At 42.6% G+C, this 13,081-nt stretch overlaps 1 protein-coding gene across 19 annotated transcripts in view; it reads left to right on the top strand.

Annotated features, from left to right (window-relative positions):
* APBB2 (amyloid beta precursor protein binding family B member 2) overlaps window positions 1-13,081 on the top strand; it is a 332,928-nt gene that overhangs the window by 17,321 nt on the left and 302,526 nt on the right. For 2 of the 19 annotated variants that reach the window (XM_032496338.1, XM_032496324.1), the window contains exon 2: window positions 10,278-10,427. The exons of the other annotated variants lie outside the window; for them this stretch is intronic. The gene's annotated coding sequence lies outside the window, so the exon portion shown is untranslated. The remainder of the gene's footprint in view (window positions 1-10,277; window positions 10,428-13,081) is intronic. 19 annotated transcript variants of the gene reach the window in all.

Here is a 13,081-nt window from a genome sequence, read left to right as displayed (position 1 = left end):
TATCTGTTACTGGTAGAATTGTGTCTCTCTCCACACACACACACACACACACACACGCACACACACCCCACCCCCAAAATACCTTAAAGTTCTAACCCCTGGTACTTGTGAATGTAACCTTATTTGAAAAATGGTCTTTAAAGATGTCATCAAGTTAAGATGAGGTTGTACTGGAGGAGGGTGGGACCTTACCATTGTAACTGGTATCCTTATAAGAAGAGAAATTTGGGCACAGACACAGATAGGGAGAACACCATGTGAAGACAGATACACAGACAGAGAAGAAAGATGGCTCTGTGAAGATGAAGGCAGAGGTCAGAGTTACTCTGCTACAAACCATGGCCTCCCTGGGGCTACTAGAGGCTTGAAGAGGCTAGGAAGGACCCTATCCTGGATGCTTAGGCGGGAGCATGGTCCTTACAGCATCTTGGTATCAGAATTCAAGCCTCGGGAACTGTAAGAGTACATTTCTGTTGTGTTAAGCCGCACAGTTTGTGTTTGTTACAGCAGCCACAGGAAATGTCAGGACTTTAGAGTCAGACTGCTCGACTTTGAATCCTGGCTTCACATTCTGATGTTGTGATCTTGAACCTCAAGTTATAAGGCGAGTTATTGAAACTTGTGGTGCCTCTGTTTCCTCATCTGTAAAATAGGGCTAAGAAGTACCGTCGCCATATTTCTCTTCCTCATATAGTCGTTTTGAAGATAAAGTATGTTTAATACTTTGAACAGTGCCTGGTACTATTACATGTTAAAAAAACCCATCATTTTAAAGCTATATAGAAATGATTTTTGGTCATTCAACAGTTATCGTTGAGCTTCCTTTTCAATGACAAGCCTCTTGCTTGACAGTGAGTTTTCAGGGTGAACCCTCATAGATCCTTCAGGTGATCATTCCCTCCAGTAGTGTGAAGAGGGAAGAAAAGTAGATTCCACGTGGCGTGTTTACGGGCAAGAACTGGGTCTGGCCTTTCCTCTGGACCTTGGAGAGTCCAGTAAAGAATCTATGTACTGGGAAGGCAATGAGTGTGGAGCCAAACTGCCTGGGGTCCACTTTTGGTTCTTAACTAGCTTTGACCTCGGGTAATGATAGAATCTTTAACATTCATTATACTTATATTTTTGTGACAATAATTACACTTTTGTTAATGGGGTTGTTATAGAACGATTAAGTGAATTAAAATACATAATGTGCCTAGAATAGTAAACACTTAATAAATGTTGTATTATAAGATAGATCCAGAAAGGTTTAACATTTATAAATTAATTCATTCTTTTGATATTTATTAAGTGTGGACAATTCAGATATGTATCAGATACAGTTTCCTTTCACATAGAATGAATAGGTAAATCAGGGAAGATTAATTATTTACATTTTAGTGAAATAGAATATGAACAAAGAAAATGGTGGTAGAAAATAGAGCATGATTAATTTTCAGTATATTAGAATATCAGGGAAGTTTTCCCAAAGATGGATTTTGGAGGCTAAATAGGAGTTTTCTAGACAGCAAAAGAAGGAAAGAATATTAGGTGAAATGGGAGTAGTATATCCAAAGTCTTACCACCGTGGCATGCACAGGAGATACACCCGGTGGTCACTCACAGTGGTATAAGAAGTATAGGTCTTAGAGCCAGGATTCAAGTTCTGCCACTTACCCTGTGTCACCTTAAGGTAATTTCTTGACCTCTCTATGCCTCTATATTTTCATCTTTTAAAAAGGGATAACAGACTTTGCAAGGATTAAATGGGTATATTAATTTGAAGTGCTTTGATCAGTACCTTCCAAAGTAAGTGTTTAAAAAGCATTGTCTTTAATTTATGATATTATTACTCTTGTATTTGCTAAGAGAAGACAAAAGTTGAGAAGGCTCACTTAACATTCTTAATTGAATTCAGTGATTCCTGTGGGCTTGGATAAATGCTACACCTTTGAGTCCATATACTCTCTGGAAAAAACAACTTTCACCATTTGAACATTGAAATTAGGAGGTTAAAAAAAATACATTGTTTAAACAAAGTGCATATTGTTAAAATAGAGGGAGAAAAATGATTAAAATAGGCCAGACATTGGCACAAAGCTTTGTGCAGATTGCTGATTAGGCAAAATAAAAAAAATAAACCAGCATGTTGAGCCAACATGGTTTTGTTTTTAAATCTGGTGAACCACCTGTATCTTTAAGCAGTAAATTTAAAGATGGTTTGGTTTGTCGTTAATTGTCTCCAAATTATTCAGTGACATCAGTCTGTGTTCTGAACCAGTGTAAGTTTAAAAAAACCACCACCGGAACACAGCCTGTGGGTGGTGCCTCTCAGTTGGCAGGTGTTCAGGGGTGAAAGGAGGCGTGTGGCCTCGGGATTTCTCTGGCTACACTTCTCAGTGCAGTGATGGCAAATGCATGAATGATTTCAGCTGTGGTCCAATCTGCTTTTATTTTTAGATTTTAAAGCCAGGGCAGGGTTGGGGGAGGTCATTTCCAATTGTGATTTTCTTTGATCATGAGAGTCAAGTGTATTCATTATGACAAGACTTAGGCAGAAAGAAAGTAAGAAGTAAACATTGCCAGAAATGTCAACATTTGAAGATAATAATTGTTAACATTTGGGGTAGAGCCTTCTAAACCTCCTCTTACTTGCAAAAAAAAAATTAGGCCTTTCTTGACTACATTGGACACAGGGCAGGCTGATAAGTGACACTTTTGGGGAGACGTTAGATTTGAAAATTCGGGACAGAAACAGCATACTGGTCATCATAGGATTGTTTTACACCAAGTTGTTTAAAAATGGTGAGAGTAAGTGGCTGAACAAAGGTGTATCTGTTTATTCATCTAGCATATTTATCGAGTGCAGTGAGGTGCTAAGGGTGCAGCGGTGAGCACAGCAGATAAAAACCTGAGCCTTTGTGGACTTGCATCCATGGTCAGGATTATAGACAGTAACTAAATAAAATAAGTCATCGACATGATCAGGTGTATAAGTACTGTGAAGAAAAACGAACCAGACCAGAGGGGTGGGAAGATAAGGGGAGGGGATGTGATTTTAAATGGGGGCAGTCAGGGAAGACTTTACAGAGAAGTCGTTTGAGTCAACACTTGAAAGAGGTGAGGGAGGATGGCCTGTACTGTGCATATTTGGGAAAGGAGTGTTCCAGGCATTGGTGTTCGAGGGGTGAGAGGATATCAGGGTGTGGTTGGAATGAGGTGAGAAAGGGTGGGTTGGATCAGATCAATAAAAAAGGTGGGGTGAAGGTGGTGAAACATCCTGGGGGGCTTCTTAGGCCATTGAAACAGGCTTGACTTTGATGCCAATTAAGGTGTGAAGCCACTGGAGGGTTCCCAGCCAAGGGTAGCTCTCTGACTTACATTACACAAGGGTTGTCTGGTAGCTGTGTGAGAATTGATTTCAGGAGTGCTGGGGGAACTCAGGGAAATCAGTCCAAAGACGGTTGTGGAAATCTGATGTGTGAGGTGGTGGAGAGTCGGACAAGGCTGGTAGCAGTGGAAGTGACTGGATTCTTGATGTATTTTCAGAGTGGAGCCAGTAGGATTTATTGATGGGTTGAATGTGAGGTGCCATCAAAAGGGAGGAGTTAAGGATGATTCCAAGGATTGCAGTCTGAGCAGCTGGAAGTCTGAGGCAGCTCTGAATGAGATGGAGAAGACTGTGATCCAGTGGAGCAGGTTTTGTTGGGGGAGTGTCATGTTTGTATCCCCCACTCCCCTGACAAGTTCATATGTTGGAAACCTTACCCTCTAATGTGATGCTGTTAGGAGGTGGGGCCTTGGGAGGTTTAGATAAGGTCACGAGGGTGGATCCCTCATGTGGGATTAGTGCCCTTATAAGGGTCACGAGAGAGTTTGCCAATCCTCTCTGCTTTTCACCATGTGAAGATTTGAGAAGTTGGGAGTCTGCATCCTGAAAGAGGATTCTCACTAGACACCGAATCTGCTGGTGCCTTGATCTTGCACTTCCCAACCTCCAGAACTGTGAGAAATAAAATTCTGTTGTTTTTAAGCCTTCAGTCTATGGTATTTTGTTATAGCCACCCAAACGGATGAAGACAGGGTGGAACAGGAGTTCGGCTTTGAATATGATAATTTGGGGAGTTTAATAGACAGAGTCTGGAGATACAGGCCCAGCAGTTGGATCTAGGAGGCTGGAGCTCAGGGGAGAGGTCTGGGCTGGAGTTACAGGTTTGGGAGTGTGAGGATCATCCAGGGAGAGAGTGAAGAGGGAGAAGGTTTGCACTGATAGGTTAGGGTTGGAGAGATGAGGGGAAGCGGAAGCAAAGGAGACTGAGGAGTGGCCACTGATGGGGGAGTGTGGTGTCTTAGAGGCCAAGGGAAGATGTACTTCAAGGGAGAGGTGTGATCAGCTAGGTCAGATCTACAAGTAAATTGCATCTCTGTGTAAAAATGTAGTAATTATTGAAAACTCATGCTCGTTCATTAGATTTTGTCTTATTTACTTCTCTAGATATACAGAATTAGCTATAAATGCCCCATTCTTTCTTCCTGCTCCCTGTAGGTAGCATTGACAATAGTTACTAATCTGGGTAACCTTTCCAGATGTGTGCATCTGTGTATATGTATCATGTTGATATCTGTGTATCTCTATCTGTAAATTTTTGTCTTAACAAAATATTTCAAATATACAAATTTTGCATTAAGTAGAGACTAGTATGTTAGATCCTGATATACTTACTACCCATATTAAAGAAATGTGGCCATGGTTCTGGATGACTTAAAAATTTATCTTTACATCCTTATTATTACAGTTCTACTATTTTTATTTTTGTACCCACACATACACCTTCTCTTTTGTGTGCACACATGCATGTCTTCTCTCTCTCTCTCCCTTCTCAAGCTCTTCCACCCTGCCCGAGACTGTGCTGTTTTTCAGACAGCTGCTGTGACAGCAGCATCGGTGGTCCTGTTCCCAGCTGGGTCCTGGGAGAGCTGTAGAAGTAATGATGCAGAAAACGGCAGCCTCTGCAAGGAACGTGTGAAGCTTGCTGATCAAAGTAGCCTTGGGGAGTCCCAGGTTTCCATTTGGGGAGCTCTGGGATGTCAGTGGGAGGATCGTCATTCCCGGGAAGGTCTGAGGCTTGGGTGTCCTTCCGTCTTTGCCCCAAATCCTAGCTCTGCCACTAACTCTGATCATGGACAAGTCACACCTCAGTTTTCTTCTACTGTGGACTGGAGATAACAGTTCCCACTTTAAAAGGCTGTGAGGTTTATAGGCGGTAACGTATATAAGTAAGATGCCTACGAGGGCCTGTCACATATTAGGTACCAGTTACATTCATTCTTTTCCGCAGGTCTTTTTCATCTTTTCACTGTTTTACTGCTAAGGTAATTGGTGGATGAAAAAAGGTTTGAAAGTATATTATTTAAGTAAATGTATTCTGGGTATCTAGAAAGAAATACTGAGGTGAAAGAATTTTAGTACATAAAATAGTTGAACTGAGACTAGAATTCTGCCAGGTTTTTTTGTTTTTGTTTTTGTTCTTCTTTAAATTCAGTTTCTTAGCCAGTAAGGTTTCAAGTTTCACTGTGAGCAGGTTCACTGTCAAGCTCACTTCCAGAGGTCTGGTGGTCTTCCAGAAAAGACCACCTGGTAATCTGGCCTCTCTTACCACGACTGTGCCCTACTTGTGCCATCCTCCTGCCTCAGGAAAGGATAACACTTCAGAAGATCCATCTCAGCATCCGATGGTGTGGTCTCCATGGTCAAAAACATCACTTGACTAGATGCTGCCAACTATGGTTTGTGAAAACTGTGGTTGGCTAAATGAAGGAGTTGAAAATGAACAAATGGGAAAAACAACTTCATTTATTTTGTCGTTGCTGACAAGTGATGAGTCCTGAAAATGTTCAATGTTGGTCAAATATTCACTGTGATCCCTGGGCCGCTGCGCTGGAGAATGAGTCGGGACTGCCCAGTACAACAGAGGCATGGGAAGTGGTGTTCCCACCTGTAGTTCTCAGACTCCTAACCCCACCTGGTGAGGGGGTTGCATTGGTAATCTTGGCAATTCTTTGACACTTGGGTTTACTAGGGAGTGTTGGGGGGTGGGGAATAAATAAGTGAGTGCATAGAAATACACTTTAAAAATAATTTGGTAGTTATAGACATTTTCAGTGGACCCTAAGTTAAGCATTGAGTTAAGTAGAGTGTTGCTGATTGTTCATAACTGTGCTTTGATCATGTTAATCACACAGGCATTAGTAAGGGGAAGAGGAGGCTATTCATTGGCCAGAGTGGACAAAGGAGGAAAATATTTGGGGTTTTCCATCCCCTAGTCCTTTGGTCCCATGAATGACATATTTTCACAGTCTGGTTCTGTCAGGGTGATGTTTGTGACCTCTTAGATGTGACCTGACTCCCTTGGGTCCCTGCTGAGCTCTTCCCCGGGGAGAGTTAAATTGACCCTGTTAGATCTTCATGCATCATCCACATAGGAAATGGTGGGCCAACTGCAGCTATTTCATAGCTGTCCTAGGGTCTCCTTCCCCCAGCCTTTTGCTGCTTCTGTCCGTTAGAAAGAGACCACCAGCTCCTTCTTCATTTCTCCTTAATCAGGAATGGGAGATTAGCTTTCATTGGCTTTCTTCTCAGATCTTAGAGAAGTCTTTTTGTTGGTTCAACTGCTTTCTCTTACTTAGGAGTTAAAGTTTAGTTAACTCCAGGAGTGAAGCCATATTTCAATGGCCAGGTACACAAGACTAGTTACAAAACTAGTATGCAATTGTCTCTGAGGTGTAATCTGTACAACAAAACATTGGAAACCAAAGCATAGTCAATAGCCAAACCTGATTATATAAAGGAGGACTTGTCTCCTTCTTTTCATGACTGATACTTGCTCTTCTTATCCCACTTCCAGATGAGATGATCACAGGCAGAACTGTAAGAAATAGCCCTTCTCAGGGAATTCTTTTGATACAATACATTTTCGAAAGCAAAAACACTGCAGTGAAATTGGGCTAAGCAATACATGAAGCTCTGGGACATTTTTATTTCTTCAAGGGTGATAATACTGGGGGATTAAGTCAACTTTTTAATGAAAAAATAATGACAGATATTGCATTGCATCTACTTGGATGGTTATAAAAGAAGATGGGACACTTGATCTTTAGCCATGAAGTTTTAAGGGAATGTTACTGAAAGTGTGTTGAATTATTCAAAACCAAGCACACATTTACTGCCCTGTGCTAGGGCAGTGTGTAAGGTGCTTAGGTGACAAAAATGAGTGAGCCTCCAGCCTGTCTCCCTGGGACTCACAGATAAGCAGTGTTAGCATACAGAGACCTGTTCCTCTAACACAGAAGAGGGGTCAGTACATTATTTCTGGGGGCTTGAGAGAAAGTCGGGGAGAGGGGGTGACTTACTATGTCAGGTCCATTGTTCTACATCTGAAGACTCTGAGCCGTGTTCAGACCATTTAGTTAACGACTTCCTCAGGAAAGCTCAACGGCATGTACGTTACACACGAGTGTACACAAGTGTGCACTTACTTGTACTGAGGACTTCAGTTTGTTCAGATGCTTTTATTGCTTGAATTTTGAAGTGAGCCTGTTTTGTATCACGTAGTTGTTTTGGGGAGGAAATTTGCTATCACTATAAAGCTCCAGGGCTAGGAGAATTTAATTTACTCATGAAATTCTAAACTTAAGGTATGGCTTCTATATAGGGATGTGCAGGATCTTAAGTGTACAGCTTGCTGAGTTTTTCCATATGTATGTGGAAGGGTAGCCATTAGCCAGCTCAAGACAGAGAGCATTTCCATCCTTCCTACAGCTTTCCTCTTGTCCCCTTCCGGAGAGTACCCCTCCCATCATACCTCTGTCACTATCCCTGAGTTTTCCCTGTTTTGAACTTCACGTCCGTGGAGTCATACAGGATGTGCTCTTTCGTGTTGGTCGTCTTCTGCTCAGCCACCATGTTGTTATGAGTAGGAGTAGTTCATTCTTTTCTGCTGTGTGTAGCCATCCATTATGTGGATATACTTCCAATTGGCTACATTACTGTTAACACACATCTGGTTTCCCAGTTTTGGGCCATTGAGAATAATGGTGCCATGAACATTGCTGTGTATGCCATTGGTGGACATGTACCATGCATTTCTGCTAGGTGTATTCTCAGGCATGGCATTGCTGGGTTGTGAGGCATACATATGTTGTCCAGCCTTAATGGAGCCTGTCAGAGTGGTTGTTCAGGTTTACATCCCTGCCAGCTACGTATGATGCCACCACTTTTTAACCCTGTTAGGACTTGCTGTGTTCCCCGCTGTAGTTAACAGCATCCCCACCCCCACAGGCACCAAAGCTGGAAACCTTCCTGTCTCTTTAAGATTCTTTTCTTTTGCCTTATCCAGGTAGGTCTTCAACAGGATTGGCCAGTCTTCTGATTGTCCCAGGAATCTGTTCTCTGTTTTCAGTCCTCAAATGAAGTGGAGAGCTGAGCCACAGCAGTGATAATAATGAAGGTCTCATTAGGACTGCGCAGAGTCTTCATTTTTTGCATAGTGTGACTGTTGGCATAGTAGTTCGGGATGGCACATTGTACTGTGTAACTTCTTGGATTCTGCTTAATGGCAAACGTTAAGGTAGCAGAGAACTGAAGCTCGAAGTTGCCAAGTGAGCATGCACACACAGCCCACAAAGTTAGGTGCATACCAGACGAATGAATAACATGCTAATTATTATCCTACCTTGGAGAGAGTCTGGTAGAATCGTAGCTGCAGGCATTACATAAGACCTAGCTTTTTAAGCTGGCAAAACAGTGATTACTGTTTTTAGTTCAATTTCTCCCCTTTAAAGAAAGGTAGTGTGCTCCTTGCTCCTCCTGGATGGTTTTATGTATTTTAATTAATGTTATCTTATTGTGTTTGTTCCCCGAGGATGCTTTAGTGAAAGATGTCATTTCAGAAGGCTGATGAAATTAGATAGGTCTGACTGGGAAGACTCTGTTATTCATATTTATGGTCATAAAATATTTCAGGTACATCTATGTTTGACATTTTCTGGCTATCAACACACAGTATTCTGAATCTATTTGTCTTAGAGTGGTTCAGACCAGTAAGTCAATAGTAGCTCTAGTTTAGGGGTGATTTTGTTGTTTTTGGTGTTAAACATGTCTTTACATTTTTCCCTTAGAATCTCATCATACAATGATAAGTAAAGAAATGAAAGTGATTCTATAAACCAAGCACACACCACCCTCCCAGCTTTATTACTTTATAGTCAGACCTCACATATTCTTGATTGAATTGGCATGAGGTATGTGACCAGGTAAAAATCAGCTTTATTTGGGGCTGAATGAGTAGCCAACTATGGAGCTTGGAAAATATATTTAAAATCATTGGCCAGAGCTGAATGCAGTTAGTCTTGGAATAAAGTGAAAGGCAATTCTCTGAGAAAGAAAAGTCGTATTTTGAATGAGGCTTGAAATAAGACAGTCAATAAGGAGAAAGGCTGTACTAAAATAAACTATTTGTTGTGATCGGATGCTGAGCAGAGTTTCTCGTTAGTGGGTGTTAAGAATTAACATATAAGATGCCACAAAGCTATTGAACAGTAATTATACAGTATCTTTCCTACCTTAGTTTAGGGTCCTGAAACCCTCTTGATGGTAGAACTTGAGGTTGCTAAATTTAAAATCCTAGAGGAAGGGAAGAGTCGGGAGTATCAAGATAGTAAGCGAATCTTAGGAACTTTGTACACATTGTTTAAAGTTTCTCTAAAACGAAACAGCAGTGTGGGCTTTAGAAACCTCATGCACAGTTTCACTGTAATAGTGTATTCTTCTTGATTTATGAGAATGACCATATTAAGAAGCTTTTGTTTTATCCAGGGGCTAGTCTCCTATCCAAATAGTTAGCCTTTCCTTCCTGCCCTCCTTCCTTTCCTTTCCTTCATTTCTGTATTCCCATTCAGTCTTTTCTTGTTTTGTACCAGGTACTATTTTAGGCTTTGGGGATATAACAAAACAAAATCCCTGCCCTCAGTAAGATTACATTCCGGTTGTGGGGTTAGATTAAGTGTCTGAGGGTTGGGTTCTCTCGAAGCAGATGCTGAGATGGAGTTTGGGGAACACGATGTTTATTTGGGATCGACAGGGTGAGCAGAAGGGGGCGGAAGCAGGATTGGGCAGAGGAAGAAGTTGAACCGTGATGCAGATTTTACAGAGCTTCCACCAACATGCCAGAGTGCTTTGGAGCGAGCATGGATTACCTGGCAGAGGTTCCCGCACTGAGTGGTGACTTGACTCCTTTCAGGTGTGTTACCAGGTGCAGCTGCCTCGGAAGGGCGTGGCCTCCGGCAGGGCGTGGCCTCCGGCAGGAAGCTCTCCGCAGCTAAGGCCGACCTGGGGCGGGTCCACCTGCAGCTGCGCAGCAAGTCTTAGCAGTGGATCTGCTGGCCTAACAGTAAGTGTTTAATTATCTGGAGGTGACACAATGATGGGGAAAGATAAAGGTGGGTAGGGCAGTGGAGCGTGTCTAAGGGAGGAGAAGGTCTTAGGGAGGTATTTAAACAGATCTAACGGAATTGAAGGCCCCCGGGCAGCGCAGACTGGGCTGCGGGAAGAGCCAGAGCAAAGGCCCTGCGGAGGAGTGTGCCTGGCCTCTTGAGGGGATGATGGGGTGGGGGGCGGGCAGCGTGTGAGTCTGGGTACAGTCATGTGGGGCCTTTGGGCCACTGCAGGGAGTTCACCTTTTATTCTGCTTGAGGTGGTGTACTCTTTGCTAGGGCTCCCATAGCAGAGGACCCCAAACTGGGTGGCAAAACAGCAGAAATACATTGTGTCACAGTTCTGGATGTTATAAGCCTGTGGTCCGGGTATTGGTAGGGTTGGTTCTTTCTAATGGTTGTGAGAGAGACTCTGTTCCATCTCTCTCTCCTAGCTTTTGGTGCTTGGCGGGCAATATTTGGTGGTCATTGGCTTGCAGGTCTCAGCATTCATTTTCACATGGTGTTCTCCCTGTGTGTGTGTGTGTGTCCAAATTTCCCCTTCTTATAAGGACACCAGTCATACTGGATTAGGGCTCACCCTAATGACCTGACTACATCTGCAACGACCCCATTTCCAAATAAGGTCACATTCTGAGGTACTAGGGGTTAGGACTCCAACATATGAATTCTCGGGGGACACAGTTTGACCCATGACAGGTGGGAAGCCGTTAGAAGGTTTTGAACAGATTAATAATATAATCTGGTCGATGTTTTACAACAGACCATTCTGTTTTGTGGAGATTAGAATGCAGGGAGAGCCATTGCTGTAATCTAGGCGGGAGATGATGGTTGCTGTGCCAGGGCACTAGGGGTGGGCAGTAGTGAGTGGTCACGTTCCAGATAGAAGATAGAGCTGATTTCCTATTAGATTAGGGGTGTGTGTGTGTGTGTGTGTGTGTGAGAAAGAGAGAGAGAGAGAACATGAGAATGTATGCAAGGCACGAGCGAGCATGAATGCAGAGGCAAGGATGGCTCCTGAGCAGCTGGAAGAATGGATTTGCCATTTCCTGAGATGGGGCAAGGTTTTGGGAGGAGCTGGTTAGGAGGTAAAGTAGGAATCTGATTTAGGAATTTGGTTTTAGTACATCATGATACCTGTTAGACACTCATGTGGACATACTGAGCAGGCAAATTGGATATATGAGAAATTCTGAACTCCAGAGTTCAAATGTGAGAAGGGACCAGCTAAGAAAACCCAAGAAGGGGGAGTCAGTGAGGTAGGAAGTGAACCCAAAGAAGCGGGGTGGGGGGGGCAGTTCAGAAGGCATGTATATAATGAATGTGTTTTAAGACAGAGTAATCATCCAGTAGAGTGAGGATTCAGTCTGACCACTGGCTTCAGCAACATGGAGGTCATTGGTGACTTTGACAAGAGCAGTTTGATAGAACGATAGGGATGTAAAAGCCTGATTGGAGTGAATCAATGGGAAGAGAGAAAGTAGAGACTACAGATGTAGGCAGCTCTTCATTGTATTACTAGCTTGCTGAGGGTGGGACCCATGTTTGTCCCAGAGAGGTAGAATAGCTAGATAGCTAGAGGTGGGAAACTTTTATATGACCTCGAATGGAGGTCAGGTGCGTCTCAGACTCCCTCCCCTTTTCTTTTACTGGGTAATTTAACTTTAAACCGGCCCAATAGTAACAACTTGATGCCAAAGTCTGTAATGTTAGCTCCCTCAGACAGGTTTTAGCTCCTTTCCTCCTAACAGGATAATATAGTAATACTGAGTTCTTGAGGGGTGAGTAAGGCAGTTGTTAGGGGTATATAGGATTAGTCATAAAGTTACAAGGGAAGAAAAATTCGACCTAAAAGGAAATTTATCTGGGATTCACTTGCTTGAATAAAGAAAATGAAGGAATTGTACATAATTAGCCCTCAGGATAATTTACATCCTAAAACAGTATTAGTAGCATCTCAATTTCCTCCTTCCCATATCTTAAAATCAAGAGTTATGAGCAAAGTGTAATGAACAGACTTGAGTTTGATCTCCTGGCATTTTCCCAGTCTACCAAGGTGAGGGAGCAGAAGACCCAGAAGGGCAACTGAAAGAGTGGAGGGAAACAGAAGGGCCGTGGGTTGTGTCTGCATCCCTTCAGTGGCTCAGTGAGACCATCAGGAAAAGTGCTGTACACCTGTTGGGGATGAATACAGGTGAAACTTTCAGGGAGACCTGTACAATTTCAGAACCAAAAGAGATATTAAATGTTTTGTTTCTACAAGGCCGTATTAGGTCTGAATCTTTTAAATATAAATGATAGAATTCAATTTGATCACAGATGTCCTCCCTCCTTTGAAGGACACACCTATTCTGTTAACTCACAGAATTCACAAATGGGATTGTTTCTGTGAGATGAAAGGGATTTTTTTCTTTCAGGGATTTACTCCCTTCCACTGGTTCACAGAGAAAAAAAAAAAAAAAGGAAGTGGAATTAAACTGCACAATGGAAGATTTAATAAAAGGGAAGTTCTTCCTAATGAGGCTCCTTGAGGCTGGTTGTGGCTTCTCTGCAGGATTTTGGAATCACTGCCTCGTAGATGATCAAGGTGTGGGAAAGGCAGAGTGATCGG

This window comes from Camelus ferus, chromosome 2 (assembly GCF_009834535.1).
Source record: "Camelus ferus isolate YT-003-E chromosome 2, BCGSAC_Cfer_1.0, whole genome shotgun sequence".
Lineage (NCBI taxonomy): Eukaryota > Metazoa > Chordata > Mammalia > Artiodactyla > Camelidae > Camelus > Camelus ferus.
This window is presented reverse-complemented; position numbering and strand designations above follow the sequence as displayed.